Genomic DNA, 18,904 nt, shown 5'->3' with positions numbered 1-18,904 from the left:
TTATTGAGAAGTGTTTCCATACTTTGAGTTATTGGCCAGCCACAGCCCATATTCCGTCATTTGTGCAATCACAGAGAAATGGAAGAATGACGTAGGGGGTTTTACTGTAATGTTTATCAACCAAGGGTGACCTGAATGCATGAGGACACATGAAATGTACCCTCATCATTAGGTTCCATATCCAGACCAGATTAGAAAAGTTTAGAAAATAAAATTGGGGGACTATACCAATAAACTAAAAACTCCCTTGCAAAATTATCAATAGCTGACAATTTATCAAGGAGTAGTCTGTGTGCCATAGGCTATAGACTTCACAAAAAATCCAAGAATGGCTATACAACTTGCAGGGCTCAAGGCAAAATACAAACATGGGATGTCTTGTCAAAAATTAAGAATTTCAAGGGGTTCCCTGATAGTCCAGTGGTTAAGACTTTGCCTTCCAATACAGGGGGTATGGGTTCAGTCCATGGCTGGGAAGCTAAGACCCTACATGCCTCTTGGCCAAAAAACCAAAACATAAAACAGAACACAATAGACTTTAAAAGTGGTCCACATCAAAAAAAAGTCTTAAAAATTTTATTAAGAATTTCAAATCAGTTATAATAGAACATTAAGTCAAGCATGGGCCCTTCTGAATATGGAGTCCTTTGTAACTGCACAGGCTGCATGATCCTTTCTTTTCCTTGCTGCACTTCTGTGAGGAAGGAATTGTTATAGCCCCCATTTTCAAGATGAAGATATTTAACTGTAGGGGAAGTAGCGTGCATATAGTCACACGGTTAGCAAGTAGAGAATCGGGATTCAGACATTCATCTCACTGGTCCAGGAGAATACGATCTCAAACATTCCATGAAAGAAGTTTCTGTGAGAATGCTGGCAAAAGCAAAATATTTTTCACAGTTATTTTTATTAAAATACCTTTCCTTTGGGGATCACCTCAGCTTGAAACACGGCAACTTAATGTATGGTACCTGTGAAAATACACTGAAATAATGACATGCACAAATATGTGTAAATTTCTAGAGATTTTCATATATAAAAACTCACAATAACAGAGCCAACTGCTACCTATAGGTAGACATACTACCAATTAAATCACATCTCATGAAACATAATGTTTATATACAGAAAAAATGATAGTATTAAATATAACAGGATTGTATATGTATTATGTCTTATTGATACTACTGATTTCTGGGAAGGGAAATAAAACAACTTACTCTCTGCATTTCTTACAGCACAAAGAGGAATTCCAAAGCTTGTGTTACCCAGTATACACCCCATTCAACTGGCTTATCATGAATTGGGCACCTGTGTGATGACTTCTCCAAATTCCTCAATAAACAGTGCCTCTTCTAAGAATCTCTTGGGAAGAAAAAAAAATGTGGAGACTTCTAATAACCAGTTCAAAAAGGCACTAAGACAGTAATTTAGTATTTACTATGTGTCACCTTGGGCGGGTGACTTATCCTCTCCACGGCTCCATCTCATTTGCACAATGGGGATGATATTATTATGTAACCCTAAGTGTTATTGTCAGAAAAAAAATTAATATCATAAAGAGCTTAGAATAATGCCTTCATACTGAAGGAACTCAATAGACATTGCTATTACTACTACTACTGTTTTATTTCCCTTAGTTAGACATTTTGCTAAGTGCTGAGCATACAAAAGTGAAGAATATAACCCTCACCCTGGAGGGAATTATAATTCAGAAGATAAGACAGGCAAAGAGATGAAACACAATAATATATGTTCTTTGCTATGAAACCAAGCCACACTGGCACATGGGCACTAAAGTCAGAGCTTTTCTGTGATGCTATAATAAGTCAGGGGATTTTGAAAGAGGAGAGTCATCTGATCTAGATTTTGTAGAAGTTGATAATAGAAAGAAGAGCAGAGGGACCAGCCTGAACCAAGACAAGGAAACAAGAAAGTACTAGAACAACCAAGAAATCATAAAATCTCCTATAGCAGTAGACTGGAAGTTCCAGGAAAGAGAATGGGAAAGAAGTTGAGATCGGATCAAGACTCAATGTAAGCATTCCTGTTTATCCTGCAAGTAACTATTCAATATTTTGTTTATAGAAAGAAATGCTGTCGTCAGCTTTGCTTTTAAGAATGGTAATTCTACATTAATATAGAAGGCAGAAAAGCTCTAGAAGAAACCCTCAGCAAGGAGAAAGATTAGTAAAATCTTTCACTTGCTCAAAATGAACCTTGGCGAGAAGTCAATGCTGGAGATACTTGGAATTTCTTGGCCACTTCTCTGCAAACCATCCAAGGTCTTGAGAGATTGGCTCTATCCTCCTTAGGACGGAACCCTTCTACCAGTAGTAAGATTCTCAGTGTAAATTAGCATTTGTAAATAAACGCATTTTCTTCGAGTACACAGGACAGAGAGGAGACTGTTCCAAAACTAGAAGATGCTTCACTCAGTAAAGGCGTCTGTCATGAGCAAGTCTTAAACACACACCCACAGTCACAGGCTGTAGAAAGGGACCCGAGTCATGAACATGAGATTTAAAGTCACAGATGCTTTCTGGCTTTAGCGGCTTGTTTTGGTCTCCTTCCCTGTGGCAGCAAAGAAACCTGAGCAGTAGGTTGTGGGTTGTTACTCTTTTCCTTTGTGACCCATGGACTGTGGCCCACCAGCTTCCTATCTTCGTGGAGTTCTCCAGGCAAGAATACTAGAGTGGGTAGCCATTCCCTTCTCCAGGGGGGCCCAGGGATTGAACCAAGTTCTCCTGCATTGCAGGCAGATTCTTTACCATCTGAGCCAGCAGGGCTCTGCCCATCCAAAGGCTAGCCAGATCCTAGAGATAGTAAAGGGCAGGCCTACAGGCATGCCTGCCGTATTTAAACCAACCATTCTGAAGCAGGTACCCCAGCCACTTCCTTTATCAGTCCTTACAAGGCTCTTTACTCTCAAGCCACTACCCCTCTGCCCTCATCATCCCAGGGTTAGATTGCAGGCAACTGGACAGACCCTATGTCCCAGAATCCACTGAATTTACTCACATCACAACAGTGTGGCTGGCAGGCTTCTCACTCTGAGTTAGATTAGGAGGTATCTTTCATTGTAAATTGAAACACGACCTTGAAAACCCTTGTAGATTTCCATTTTAAATAGGATGCTATTTAAATTGCCAGTAATCATAACCATTGAAAAATTTTCATTCCTGTGATTCAATTTTTCATTCATATGTTCCCCTCTTCTCAAAACACACTTCTGAAAGTAATTGGGAATTTGAAAGAAAGAAAGAGAGGGAGAAAGGGAAGGAAGGAAGGGAAAGGAAAAAGAATACCAGCTAAACTCTAATATATTAACTGATTGATGCTTTTAGGGTGGGGGTCCTAGGGCCCTACTTTTCTACCCCTCCTCCCACCTCCCAGCCCATGACTCTCCCTAGAGTCCTAGGGTCTCTGGCACTAGAGGTCAAAATAACTGGTGGACTGGAAATAGCACAAAGTGAAAAAAGTAAATCCTTACTCTGCCATTTGCTACTGAGCGACTTCACTTTCACTTTTCACTTTCATGCATTGGAGAAGGCAATGGCAACCCACTCCAACGTTCTTGCCCAGAGAATCCCAGGGACAGAGGAGCCTGGTGGGCTGCTGTCTCTGGGGTCGCACAGAGTCAGACACGACTGAAGCGACTTAGCAGCAGCAGCAACATCCCTTTAAAATATGAAATAATAAAGACAACCAAGTCCAATGGGCAAGAGAAGAGGCTTATGATGAATTCTTGAATTCATATGCCTGCTTGAACACCCACAACCCTATTAATGGGAAAGTTACTTTATCTGTCTATAATTTACTCTCCCCATCTGTAAAAGTAGCAGAGCTACTTAATCAGTAGGCTCTTGTTAGTACTGTCATATAATATATACAAAGTTACTGACTCAAAATAAGTAATATATAATACTGAATAAATATTTAATACATATTAAAATAAAGTGATGTAAGCTTCTTCCTCTTAGATAAGATAGGAATAACACTAATATCTATTATTCAAAGCTGTGGCAAGAATGAACTGGAATGACCAGAAACACACTATCAGTAAAATGTATCCAAATATGATGCATTGCTTTTAATTGTAGAGTATATGTGTCTCCCTTGTTTCAGTCTCTGCGCTGTTTTATATTATACTTCTTCCTTACTTCAAGGTCTTTTTGCTATTGCAATTAATGAGATTGCCTGTAAATCAGTCATAGGTAATGATTTATGAATTATAGCTGGTTCAAAGCTAATTTATAACCTGCAGCAAATAAAGTTTGGTACACACCCAGAGTCGAATAAACTACTATCAGCAAAAGGTTCCTATTTTAAAATCTAAATTATGTTACTTTACATCAAAAGCCAGGTTTCAACATATCTTTCAGAAGATGTTTTTATCACATCAAAAGGAAATTAATTTAAAGGTGTGCACTATCCATTACGATGTCATCTCACAGCATTTATTTACAAATGGATCTGTGTGGGTTTTGAATTAAACTATAATACTCTTAGCCTTGTCCCAGAAGATATCCTGACTTTGTCAAGAGACCGTTCTTCTTTCCTTACCCATGCTTCAGTGCACTGAGAGACACAGACGGGACTCAGGAGGGAGTGTAGATAATGGGGATGCTTTATTTAGCACAGTATCATTGCTAAGTCAGCATAGACTGCTGTCTAGATGTTGGAACTAGTTTGCAAGCAAGGTGGGAGAAAAATAAACTTACATGCAACAGACCTCTGTAAACATTGAGAAGCCAAACCATTAACCCCCATACTCAGAAGGGACACTGAGACCTCCAGACCATACCTTACCATCAACATCTACTTGACTTAGGTCTTCCATGATTTCTATTAGCAAATCTATCCTCTTCTGAAACTCTCCTGCCAAAGCACACAGTTTCATGGTCCTTACGGAAACTTGCCCAAAGATCCTTCAACCCTTTCATGGAAAGCATTAACTGTGCTCTTAAGATTCTTTGGATCTTTTGCCTCACGTTGGTGTTTTCTCCAATCTTGGGTCTTTGTATCATGGTTCTTACTTGATCCTCATCAAGTTCCCTTATTGAAAAATCCTCCTAAAAATTAAACTTCTAAGTCTCAATAAATTCTGGCTTAATCATCACCATCCCATTCAGACTCTCCTGGACTTCCGTAGGGTCTTAGTAAGGAAGAAGACTCAGATCTGTCTTACCAACCATTTTTGCTGGTAACATTTTCAGAATCAACTGCTTTATGAAACTAAAGTTGGGTTATTCACTTGAAATATGCTTGAACTTCAGTCTCTCTGTCTTCTTCTTCTGTGAATTTGTTGTATACCCAATATCCTACTCCCATACTCTTTCATTAGAAAATTTTGTTCAGAAAGATTCCATCTCTTCCTTAAAAAAAAAACAAACAAACAAAAAACACAGAATTACATTATCTGCTTTGGGAGAAGGTTATCCAGCCTTGATGTATTAATAGAATCTGGCTTAAGTTAGGACTAAGCAAACTTTTTCTGTGAAGGGCCAGATAGTAAATAGTTTAGCTTTTTAGACCATATGGTCTCTAGTTGCTACCACTCTGCTCTGCCACTGAAGCTTGAAAATAGCTCTGGCCAAAAAGTCAATGAATATGCATGGCTATCATCCAGTTAAACTATGCACATTTAAATGTCTCAAATATTCTTAATATTTTTTCAACCATTTAAAAATTTCTAAATATTCTTAATTCACAGAGCATACAAAAGCAGATGGTGAGCTAACCTTTGGACTATTGTTTGCTGAGTTCTTATCTAAACAAACATTGATTGTTCCCTTCCTATTGCCAGAGACTGGTTGGTTCTGGACATGTGACACCATCTGGCCAATAAGAGGCAAAGAGAGGTCAGCTGAGGGGATTCTAGGAATTTTTATTTTTCTCCCCCTAATAGGAAGAAAGACAGGGGAAGGAGTAGTTCTTTATTCTGTTTCTGAATGTTGTTGTGGGTATAAGATACTGAGAACTGCTATAGACAATTTGTGGCCAAGAAAGCAGGCAGCCTGAGGACAAAGCTGTTGCGCTAAGGAAGGAAAAAATGGAAAGAGGGAAGAATTTGCATTCTTGATATTGTGACAAGCAGCTACATTAATGAATCCTGTAACTGTTTTTCCTATATTATTACTATATGCAATAATCAGTTCCATACATCATAAACAGCTCATTATTTTTCTGGTTACATGTAGTCAAACCTACCTGATATTTTCATATTTTTTCTCCTCTCTCCCTCTCCTTTTATCTATCTCTCACTGTTCCTACTTCCCAAACCAAGAGCAAAGAAAAGGCAAAAGAAAAAATCTAATTTCTTAAACCACTATATATCTGAGGCCTATCAGAAAGAATAAAGTAAGCTGAGGCGACATGATTTGCTTGTAAGAAAGGAAGTAAGGCTCATCCTCATCTTACTAAGAAAGCTTCCTATTATAATCATTTCTCAAGATAGCTCTTTAAATTTTTAAGAGTGCTATAATACACAGGAAAAGGGAAAACAACAAATTAAATAACACCATTATCAAAGGTAGCTCACCCCTCCAAATCAAATTTATTTTACAAATATTTCCTAATACAGTTCAACTTTTTCTCATCTGAAACCCAATTTTGCAAATCTGTTCAGCTTTCCACCCTTCATGGAGGAATATGTGGTTCTGCAGATTTTCAGGGAAAGAAAATTTTTGTAAATACGCCAAGGGCTGACCCTCAAGGCAAATGTAATCGAAATGATGCAAGGTTTAAATGGCTATAACTCAGGTATTCAATCTGTCAAGTCAACAAGAGGCTCTTTAGCTATATACACTGAACTTGCAATGTTTCTAGAAAATGTTGGGACTTAAATTGATATTTAAGGAAAGAAAGATCACCTGGGTCTGCATTTCACTTTTCTAGAAGGCTTGCTCAATTTACAGTAAAAAACAAGAAACAACTACATGTGTTCAGTGTTTAGAGGTGACAAGATTACAACATCATTAGATAAAAAGCAGCAGAGTGGAGAAAACTACATACACATATATATATATATATTTTTTTTTTTTTAAGTAAGAAAAAACATAATAAATGATGTGGCCAATATGTTGCTATGTTCTGTTGAGTATAAAAAGGGATATAAAAGAGTCTAAGGTGACTATACCTTTTAGAACTTTACAAACTTACTGGAGCTATAATACAAAAGCATCATTTCAGTTCAGTTCAGTTGCTAAGTCATATCCGACTCTTTGCGATCCCATGAATGGCAGCACGCCAGGCCTCCCTGTCCATCACCAACTCCCGGAGTTTACTCAAACTCATGTCCATTGAGTCGGTGATGCCATCCAGCCATCTCATCTTCTGTTGTCCCCTATACAAAAGACGTCTGTCTATACAACATTGTCTGTCTATACAAAAGCATAGATACCTATCAAAAATAAAAAGCACACATATGTGTATCTAGGAACTAATGTAACTCAGCGTAGTCAATATTCAAATCCCATAAAACATTGTCAGATGTCATAGATAACCTGAGAAAGTTTTAAGAGGGTTTGAGATTTTATGAAGGTCCTTAGGGGAACATAATTTTGTATTGAGGCAGGTGGTAGAGGAGATAATGGATGACTTGTAAAGGCAGAGGGTCTTACCACATGGCTCAGTGGTAAAGAATCCACCTGTCAATGCAGAAGATATGGATTTAATTCCTGATTCAGGAAGATCGCCTGGAGAAGGAAACGCAACTCACTCCAGTATTCTTGCCTTGGAAATCCCATGGAGAGGAGCCTGGTGGGCTACAGTCCACAGAGTTGCAAGAGACTCAGCAACTAAATAACAGCAACTGTAACAAAAGCAGGGCAGTAGGAGCCTGAAATAAAAGAAAATGGCTTAATGGAAGCAGGTGACTTATACAACAGAATTAGACTGTTGAGTTGGTCCAACTGAGGGGCACTGCATGTCTGGTAGGAGAGTTTGGATTTGCTTCAGTGATGAAACTTAGGAGGAAACTCCAGGCTCTTAGGCAGGAGGGGTGAGGGCATTATTTTAGGGAGTCTCTGCCCTTATGCATAAAAGAAACTGGAGAGAAGAGGAGTTGACGGAAAAGTCAAATGACTTCAATGATCGACATCCTTAGCGTTACTTTAGAGCTGAAGGGAGCAGATCTTCAATCCGATTATCTGTTGATATAGATATCAATCCAACATCTATACATTATGAGACATTTATAGCCACAAACTAATCAGTCCTGCTTGAAATCCTGTAGAGGGTGAAAAACCAATGAAGGCAAAATTAGCTTCTGTATGCAGTCACATTAAAAACTATCAGGTTACACAGAGGCAGCAGTCTATCACTTTGAAACTCTGATTCACGAATAAGGGAAGATACAGTTTTTTTAAATCTCTAATGTGGTTCATGTCCACACTGTAAATTACATACAGAGAATGATTAAATATACATTCAGCTTTTGTTCTTTGATGATATCATATACTTCAACTTTATGTTGAAATATAGAAAGACATCCAATCTATATTAGCAAAACTCAGTGGGACAAAAATCCAGATTTAGAGTGAAATCAGGTGGGTTAGAGGGTTGGCCAAGTATTACTAATCATTCTTTGGTAAACTGGTTTTCTCTGAGCTGCACCTTCCTAAGTGGGAGTTATGATAACATTAATAGACATTGAGAGGGTCATATGAATTATATGCTATAGCATCTACTGAAAGAAAATTCCCAAACCTGCCCTATACCTTCATAAATGCCACTACCACACATCCAAATGCTCAAGGCAAAAATGTAAGGATCTTCCTTGACTGTTCCTTTTCTTTATTTACATTCAGCATAAGCCTACTCATTAAAACATTGACTTCACTATTAAAATGTAAATGTATTCCTCGTTGTCCCTTTCTAGATAAAATCATCTTCATTTCCAACTTGGACCACTGAAATACCCTCTTATCAGTTTCTCTAATTTTGCAAATGCTGCACCACAGTTAATTCTTTATACAGCAGTTAGTGGAGTAGGAAATAGCGACCCACTCCAGTATTCTTGCCTGGGATATCCCATGGTCAGCGGAGCCTGGTAGGGGTCACATGGGGTCACAAAGATTCTGACATGACTGGGACCGAGCATTCACACACAGCATTTAGACTGAAGTTTGGATGCCCCTGGTGGCTCAGATGGTAAAGTGTCTGCCTACAATGCGGGAGACCCAGGTTCGATCCCTGGGTCAGGAAGATCCCCTGGAGAAGGAAATGGCAACTCCAGTACTCTTGCCTGGACAATCCCATGGATGGAGGAGCCTGGCGGGCTACAGTCCATGAGGTCGCAAAGAGTTGGACATGACTGAGTGACTTCATTTTCACTTTAGAAATATAAATATGTTCATGCCATTCTCCAGTTGAAAATGTTTCTATTAGCTTCATATCCTTTTGGAGCAAAACGTAAACTTTCTCGCCTCTAATATATGATTATCTGATACTTGCCTATCCTCTTATCTTTAAACTCCTCTCATTTTCCTCTCTCTTCAACCACATTGAATTTCCTTCATTCCTCAAGTGTCCCAAGCCTTTCTCTCCCTCAGAACCTTTGCACTGTTTCCCTCTGCCTGCAACACCTGCCCTTTGGTTTCTGCATGATTGATATCCCTTGTTATTCAAGACTCCCTTTAAACTTTACTTTCTCAGAAAAATCTTTCTTGATTACTCAGCCTAAAGCAGATCTTCTATCACCATCAATCAGGGTACCATTTTTATTTTATTTGTATATTTAAAATTTTTTTTGCCATTCCATGTGACACATGAAATATTAGTTCCCTGACTAGGGATTGAACCCATGCATCCTGTATTGGAAGCATAGGGTCTTAACCACTGGACCATAAGGATAATCCCCAGATTACCATTTTCAATTTTCACTAGAGTACTTCTAATTTGATACTTTCCTCATACACTTCAATGTTTCTTTTCTTTTTTTTCCAATGTTTATTTTCTTACTGCCTGCCTCATCTGAGTAGAATGCTAAATTCCTTGGAGAAACATCTTATCTACCATAGTGATATTCTTCCAAAAAACACTCATCAAACATTTGTTAAATGCAGGAAAGAATGCATAAGTGTCCAAGCAGACAGAAACAGTGCGTAGATAGTTAAGACTATCCACTCACTGAGGACCTAACTAATGTCATATTCACTATTTGATCCTTAGCATCTAGTAGAGTCCAATTCACACAACGGGGCTTCTCAGGTGGCTCAGTGGTACAGAATCTGCCTGCCAAGCAGGAGATGCAGATTCAATCCCTGTATCGGAAAGATCTCTTGGAGGAAGAAATGGCAACTCATTCCAGTATACTTGCCTGGGAAATCTGGAGGAGCCTGGCAGACTACAGTCCTTGGGGTCAGACATGACTTAATGACTAAACAACAACAAGCTCACATAATAGAAATTTCATTAATTTCTGGAATGATCCTTGTTCAGTTTTTAGTTATTTTCATAGAAGTCTTCCTACAAAGAAAAGCTGGAGAGGACAAAGCAATATAAAGGTCATTCCACTGTCTCCTTGCCCTCTTTGTTTATTTATTTATTTTGCAGGAAAAGCCTTCCCTATTTCTTCATCTATTCTTGTCAATAGCAGTCCTGTTTTAAGTCTGGCCAGACAATGCCCTCTGCTGTATATGCCTAAAATAGCAGGAATGCCTTGAAAATTCCAACTAGATGATGCAATGAAGCCTTTTCCTTGATTTGGTTCATGTGGCACCCAGATGCACTGCAGATCCAGGGAGGTTTGACTCAGCTTCCAGGCCTTCCATTAGGCAGACCACTTAGAGCAGAAAACAAGAATTCTTATAGGCAGAAAGTCAAATCATCTACATATCTTCTTTCAAATGGAAGAGTATCTTGATCATTACACCCCTGCTTCTAGAACACATCTGAAGCATTAATTAGAAAATCCTTGTGTGAAAAAGATCTAAATCTTCTGTCACAATCGAAAAGAACAAGATGGATTAGGCAACGTATTGGGGAAGGCGGTGACAGTTCCAACTTTGCCTTAGCAACAAAAAGTCAAATCTATTTCATGTTAGGAAAGCAGACCTAGAAATACAGCCAAAGACTTGGCAAGGCTAAAAATAAAATTAATTTGTTTTTTCCCTGTTTTTTTAGCCTCACATGATATAGGAGAGCTAAAGTGTACCTAGTATGAAGCTTTTGACTGCTTATGCATCCTTTGGATCATATTCACTTTCTGAGCTTGATTATTTATGAAGAAATGAAATATAGATGATTCCCTGTTTCTCAAATTAAAGGGTGGGATTTGAGGTGTTCAGGGCTGTGTTTGCCTTTTTATGATAGTTGTCGACTGTGTTGGTTTAGTGAAATGCCTCGCCAAGGGAAAAAGCTTAAAACCTCAAGCGTCATATACTGCTTGATATGTCAATCTTCAGGAAATGAAATCAGACCATTCCAATGATCAGAAATGTTGCCTGCCTGTTACAATGCCTGCATTCACTTGTGCACTATTATTTTTTTAAGTCTGGAGCCTTCTCCACACAGGAAAACTTCAGTTGTCCCCCTTTCCTATTTGTTCTTTCTTTTTACTCAGATTCAAGGTTAACCAATTGATTCAAACGTGCTATTCCTTATCTCCAACATTGTCTTTTCTTTTCATATCATTCTTGAGGGAGATTTGCAAAGTATGCTTTGCACACTTTGTGTAAGAACACACAGGGACCTCGGCAAATAACTGTCCAAGAAAACATAACTCAGCAATAGTTCCCCAGTGCTTACAGAATAAAAACTAAGTCTCTTACATCCTCTACCCCCTAGATGCCAGGAGCACCCACACTTGTGACCATCTGCAGAACCTCCAGATATTGCCAGTGGCCGCTGTGGGGGAAATGTGACCTCTTGAAAACTGCTGCCTTAGTGTGACACGTAAGACACTCCACGATGCTCAACCATGCTGCTTCGCCATCTCCCCCACTGTTATCCATCATACAGTCTAGGCTACAGTCTGTTTCTGAGTCTAAAAATACACTCCCAACTTTTCTTCTTCAGAGCCTTGCTCCTGTTTTTCCCGTGCCCTGGGAAGTCCTACCTGGATTTTTCTTTCAAAATTGTAACCCAGAGATGATTTACAGTGGCCATTTCTAGTAGATCTTCCTTGGTTTTACTGGCCAGTATTAATTCATCGTTCCCCTAAGGATCTACAATACCAAAACTACAACATTTATCAAATGTGTGCTTGAATGCAAATGTTTGGGAATGCATTCAATCTAGCTAATCATAAGCCTCTTAAAGGCAGGAATTGGATGATGTCTAGGCACTCAGTAAATATCTGCTGAATTGCATTATGGAATGTAGTCCACATTTAAATTCACAGTCAGGAGCCAGGTTTATTAGGTAATTTTATCAAGGTTTACTGATAAGACCCACATGTAAAACAAAGCAAAAAATTTAAAATGGCACACAACTTAGTACAAATGGTAAAGAGGGATCTCATTAAAAACTTTTCTTCCTACCCCCCATAAAAACTTGTAAATACAATAACTTTGAGAAGAAGTAGATTATCAAAAATCAGCATGTATATGGGTGATTAAAAATAATTGATTAGGATAGGAAATAAAAATCTCTCCTTATCAGCAATAAACTGTATCCTAAAGACCATATCCTAGTTCCTGGCATGTGGTATATACTAAATATCTGTGTATTGAGAGAGAGACAGAGAGAGAGAAGAAAGGAGGGAAGAAAAGGAGAAAGGAAGGAAGAATAAATGGGCTCAGGAAAAAACTGGTTGATGCAGATTATCAACTACTTACATAACTAAGTGGATACTAATGGAATATAGAAATTTTTTTAAAAATAAGAGATTTAAATGTGTGGAGTACTTGTCTATAAAACTACCTATAAGTTGGATATGATACTTTGATGTATATACTCCATTTGTGAGCATACATGAGTTAATACATAAAGAAGGATTTAGAACATTGTCTGGTACACGGTCAATACTGTTTGAATGTTCATTGCTGTTTTTCTTGTTATTTGTCTAATCCTGGTGACAGCTGAAATCCAATTGTGGAGAATGATTGATGCATCAGGCTATCATAATCAGATGCTAAAGCAATCCAAATCATACAATCACATTTTCTTATTTTGATTTCTTATCAGCCACCTTATTTAATTATAATTTGCTTTTCCATAAAAATTCATAGTTCAATCCCTGGATTCCTAAGACATTCATGAACGGATTTCAAACCACTTGTAAATCTCTTGAAATCATATGTAAATTTTCATATAAATGTGATTGTGTATTTTTATAGGAAGATTATTCATTGGCTTTGTCATCACATTTTCAGAGATTTATGATTCAAAAAAGTTTAAATCGTACAGAAAAAGATTTGACAGACTAAAGTATTTGAAGGTTCTAGTTATAATTTAGCAAATTAGTATTCTGTTCTCTATTCTATATTTCCTATGTGTTTAGTAAGTATGACTACACCCTTCTCATGATGAGCTACCAAAACCAAATTTCTGAAATGAAGAAACTAAAGACTTGATTGAGGTCTTGAGTAAATTCTTCCAGACAAGTGTCCATTGGGAAAAGTCTTGGAGTACAGTCTTCTCTGGTGATGATGTGGCCTGTCATATACCTTACACATTGGTAGTCAGGGATAATTTGTCACTCCATGTCATTTCTTTAAAAAATTCATGTCAGCATAAGATTCAGAATGATGCACAATGAAATAGGATCCAGAATTTCCTCCACAGAAAAGAAACAAGGACTTCTCTGCTCTAGAACTTTCCTTCATTTTGCTAGTTGAATTGCTATGTTTATCTATCTCAGAATATTTTGGATAATCGTGACTAATGCCAAAGGGGAAAATAATTATTATTATTATTAGTGAAGGCCAATTGTATAACAGGGATGAGAAAAAATAATACTCCATTAAAACAAACACAACTAAACCCTAATGAGAACCACCCTCTCCATCGAAAAAGAAAAAATCTAATGTTTAATGAGGTTGAATTGCAAAAACTGAACACATGTTTTAGCCTATCAGGATGCACAATACAACGATTCTCTCTAATCTTTCAATTTGAAAAAGGGAATAAAAGAAACAAATAAAAGAGGGTGAGAGTTTCGAATTATATTTATAATTATGTTTAATCAAAATATGAAAACTTAATTTTCACATTTCCCTGTGGGTCCACAGAAGCTAATGTTTATTCTTCTGTCTTTTTACATATATGTGTATATTAACATAAATAGTTTTATACATTTTCTGTCTGGTATAATGAAAGGGCAAGTAACTAAAGAGGCTTTTGAAAATCTAACAAGCTCATCCTAAGCATAAGTCCTTGGCAAGGTAGGTAGAGAAGGATTTGATTTTTGCAAGTTGGTCATACAGTTAATGACCTATAGTCCCATCCTTCCTTTGGACTTAGCTGCGAGGAGCTGATAGCCATTAACACCTAACTGATCAAGAATCCTTAGGAAATGCACTGTGCCAAGGTCATCATTGCCTTTTTAGGTTGAAAATAAACCAACTAACAATAGCAACCAAAAGACATATGAATTTTTAAAATTATTTTTAAAGCAATTTAAATTGCCATGTAAAGAATCTGAAGAGAATAAATGCCATATATACAAAGAAATTCAGATTTTTAAATTACCTTCTAATACTTTGTCAAGTACTTTCTTCCCTGTTTATTATTAAGCTGTACAAAGCCATAATTTTCTAGATTGTGATCACACACACACACACACACACACACACACACAAACATATACGTACGGGTGTACTCAGTCAATCTGTCAGGTCTGACTTTTTGCGACCCCTTGGACTATAACCTACCAGGCTCCTCTGTCCATTGACTTTCCCAGGCAAGAATACTGGAGTTGGGTGTCCATTTCCTACTCCAGGGAAACTTCCTGACCCAGACCCAGGGATTGAACCCGCGTCTCCTGCGTTTCTTGCATTAGCAGGCATATTCTTTACCACTGAGCCACCAGGGAAGCCCTATATGTATGCATGCATATACATATGAAAGTGAAATGAAGTCACTCAGTCATGTCCCACTCTTTGCAAAAATAAATATATACATATATACCTGGGCTTCCCAGGTGGTACTAGTGGCAAAGAACCCACCTGCCCATGCAGGTAACATGTAAGAGACCCGGGTTCGATCCCTGGGTCAGGAAGATCCCCTGGAGAAGGGAATGGCAACCCACTGCACTATTCTTGCCTGGCGAATCCCATGGACAGAAAAGCCTAGTGGGCTGCAGTCCACAGGATCGCACAGAGTCGGACATGACTGAAGCAACTTCATAGCGGCAGCAGCATATATGTGTAAATATATACATACATACCTACATGTATATGTAAAGATGTCTGGGATTCATTTCACAGCAGGATGCTGGGAAAGAGAATCTCCAAAAGTCATTTCAACTCCAATAATATATGATCACCAGCACTGTGTGAATTTACCTCTGAGGGAACTCCTCCCACTCTGTAACGGCCTGTCATTTGATCACTTGAAACACGGTGCTAAGACGTCCCTAACATAAACAGCAGTCATGAACCAATGTCATTGTGTATCCTGAGCATATATGCGACTCTGTGGATAATTACAAGAAGGCTGGTGTTCAGAGAGAACCAATAAGATTTAAACAGTCAGTGACAGCTATGTAGACATGAGATTTAGTAGGATATGTACATTTGGATAAGCAAAAGGTCTGGCATTCCAAGAGAGAGAGAGAGAGAAAAAAAAGGCATTTGTTCCTTCAGTAATATTTGCGGAGTGCTTCCCAAGTGTCAAGCAGCATGGGCCAACTGTCACTCACCCATCAAGAATCTTAGAGTTTGCGGACTTCCCTGGTGGCCCAGTGATTAAGAGTTTGCCTTCCAATGCAGGAGGTGTGGGTTTGTTCCCTGGTAGGACAGCTAAGATCCCACACCCCACATACCTTGAGGGCAAAAAACCAAAACATAAAACAGAAACAATATTGTAACAAATTCAACAAAGACCATTAAAAATGGTCCACATCAAAAAAAAAAAAAAAGAAAAGAAAGAAAGAAAATCATACAGTTTAGCGGGATTCCTAAGGCAGTGAACAAGGAACACAGCAGACAGTGCAAGGGAAGAATGCATGTAATAGGAAACACACACCAAAGACAGAAAGAGAAATGAGTTTGCAGGAAAATAGGCGTGTGGGGGGTGGGAAAAGTATGGCAGCTATTATAAGCATAAAACAGTCTAATTTCTAGGCATACAACCTGATTTCTACTAGGAATCTATGCTGAAAAACATGCAGATAAGGTAGACTAAGTAAAATAATACCCAATTGTGAAGAATAGACCAAAGAAATGGGAGTCTATATTGATTCGTAGGATGGGCTGCTGGGACTTGATTTTTTTTCATTTTGTTGGTAGGGAATAGAACAATGAGAAGAGCAAGGAAAAGCAAATTTGAATAATATGGGATATGGTTAGGAAAGTGAGCACTGTAAGGCCTGACGGTCAACTACAAAATTATGTCAATAATTGAGGTTTGAGTTAATAAGGACCTGTACTAAGCTGTTTTTTACCTAACATATAGGGTGAACATGACAGCAGACTTTTTTCCTACATTTGGTGCACAGTCCTTAACTTGGTGAGCCTCCCTTTACACTTCACAAGGTCTCCTAATTCCTGACCCATCACTGACTGCTTCACATCTGTATATTCTTGGGACTCTCTAAAAGATCAGACTATGCCAAAGCCTTTGACTGTGTGGATCACAATAAACTGTGGAAAATTCTGAAAGAGATGGGAATACCAGACCACCTGACCTGTCTCTTAGAAACCTGTATGCAAGTCAGGAAGCAACAGTTAGAACTGGACATGGAACAGCAGACTGTTCCAAATAGGAAAAGGAGTACATCAAGACTGTATATTTTCACCCTGCTTATTTAACTTATATGCAGAGCACATCATGAAAAATGCTGGGCTGGAAGAAGCACAAGCTGTAATCAAGATTGCTGGGGGAAATACCAATAACCTTAGATGTGAAGATGACACCACACTTATGGCAGAAACTGAAGAGGAACTAAGAGCCTCTTGATGAAAGTGAAAGAGGAGAGTGAAAAGTTGACTTAAGGCTCAACATTCAGAAAACTAAGGTCATGTCATCTGGTCCCATCACTTCATGGGAAATAGATGGGGAGACAGTGGAAACAGTGTCAGACTTTATTTTTTTGGGGCTCCAAAATCACTGCAGATGGTGACTGCAGCCGTGAAACTAAAAGACACTTACTCCTTGGAAGGAAAGTTATGACCAACCTACATAGCATATTAAAAAGCAGAGACATTACTTTGTCAACAAAGGTCAGTCTAGTTAAGGCTATGGTTTTTCCAGTGGTCATGTATGGATGTGAGAGTTGGACTATAAAGAAAACTGAGCGCCGAAGAATTGATGGTTTTGAACTGTGGTGTTGGAGAAGACTATTGAGAGTCCCTTGGACTGCAAGGAGATCCAACCAGTCCATCCTAAAGATCAGTCCTGGGTGTTCATTGGAAGGACTGATGTTGAAGCTGAAACTCCAATACTTTGGCCACCTGATGCGAAGAGCTGACTCATTGGAAAAGACCCTGATGCTGGGAAAGATTGAGGGCAGGAAGAGAAGGGGACGACAGAGAATGAGATGGTTGGATGGCATCACCGACTCAATGGACATGAGTTTGGGTGAACTTCGGGAGTTGGTGATGGACAGAGAGGCCTGGCATGCTGCGGTTCATGGGGTCGCAAAGAGTCGGAGATGACTGAGAAACTGAACTGAATTGAAAACATCAGAACAAGTCTTGTACATTTGGTCCTGGCTCCTACTGAAGATCTCAGGGCCGTCCCCTTCCAGTTTTCAGCATGACTTAAGAATTTAATAAATTCACCCAAATGACCCAGAAAAACCTGATAAGGAAACTCTTTAATTGAGTCTGTTTATGAGATGTGAGCAAGGGGAGGAAACAGAATAGACTCTTTCTGTGATTTCCAGGCAATGTGGTTTACTCAGAATACAGATAGCAGGGATGGCCTCCTAATTGAACCTGGAACTGGTTTCATGTAGCCTCAAAACTGCTCACATTGCATAATGAGGAGACCTGGATGCTGACATGTGAGATGACGGAAGTGCCTGCCATCAGTGACTTCTTCGTTTCTCCTTAACGACCACAAAAGAGGGGATTTCATGGCGCATGCAGGCATTTGGGAACAGGATTCTTATTTATTTACTCAAAGCAGTCCTTATTTTGCTCCCTGCTGTGTTAACCAGAGGTCATGCCTTATCGAAAACAAGTCCTCTTTTTTTGCACAGTTCGTTTCTAACAGATTTGCTCTCAGTTACCATGGAACCTTGCAAAATGAAGACTCGGTTCCAGTACGCACAAGTTTCTGTTAACACAGTACTGCGCAAAGCCGGAACTCCCTGTTATTCATTTGCCTACAACGCATCATTTCCAAAAATATATCATGGAAAAAACTCAGGAATATACATGAAAAGCAAGAAAGAACTGGGTATCCATGGTATCCTAATGGGGTAAGAAAGTAACGTCTGTGTATGTCTCTGCTTAAGCCATTAGTTAGCTACTTTCTTCATGATTTAGATAATGAAAATTACCTTTTGGTTATCTCTCCCACCATCTTTATTCCCTAGAGAATGCACTTTAGAAAGAACAATTGAAAAAACACAATGGTGACAGTCATATCCCAATACAGATATTATAGCTGTGGAGTGACACCTCTAATACAAGCCACTTAAATTTTCTGTACCCTTCTAAAAAGTGAAGACAGGCTACCTATGTCTTTCTATGCCAAAGGAATACTGAAAGGATAAAATTTATTCAAAAATAAGTATAACAAAGAGTAAGACCCACAAAATGAGGATAATTATGATATGGTTGTC

The 18,904-nt window shown here is 38.6% G+C and overlaps 1 protein-coding gene across 9 annotated transcripts in view; it reads right to left on the bottom strand.

Moving 5' to 3' along the window:
• Positions 1-18,904, bottom strand: part of LRRC4C (leucine rich repeat containing 4C) — a 1,326,823-nt gene that overhangs the window by 2,830 nt on the left and 1,305,089 nt on the right. Inside the window, exon 1 of one of the 9 annotated variants that reach the window (XM_020872212.2) lies at positions 1,221-1,365. The exons of the other annotated variants lie outside the window; for them this stretch is intronic. The gene's annotated coding sequence lies outside the window, so the exon portion shown is untranslated. Of the gene's footprint in view, positions 1-1,220; positions 1,366-18,904 lie in introns of those variants that run through there. 9 annotated transcript variants of the gene reach the window in all.

This window comes from Odocoileus virginianus, chromosome 10 (assembly GCF_023699985.2).
Source record: "Odocoileus virginianus isolate 20LAN1187 ecotype Illinois chromosome 10, Ovbor_1.2, whole genome shotgun sequence".
Classification (NCBI taxonomy): domain Eukaryota; kingdom Metazoa; phylum Chordata; class Mammalia; order Artiodactyla; family Cervidae; genus Odocoileus; species Odocoileus virginianus.
This window is presented reverse-complemented; position numbering and strand designations above follow the sequence as displayed.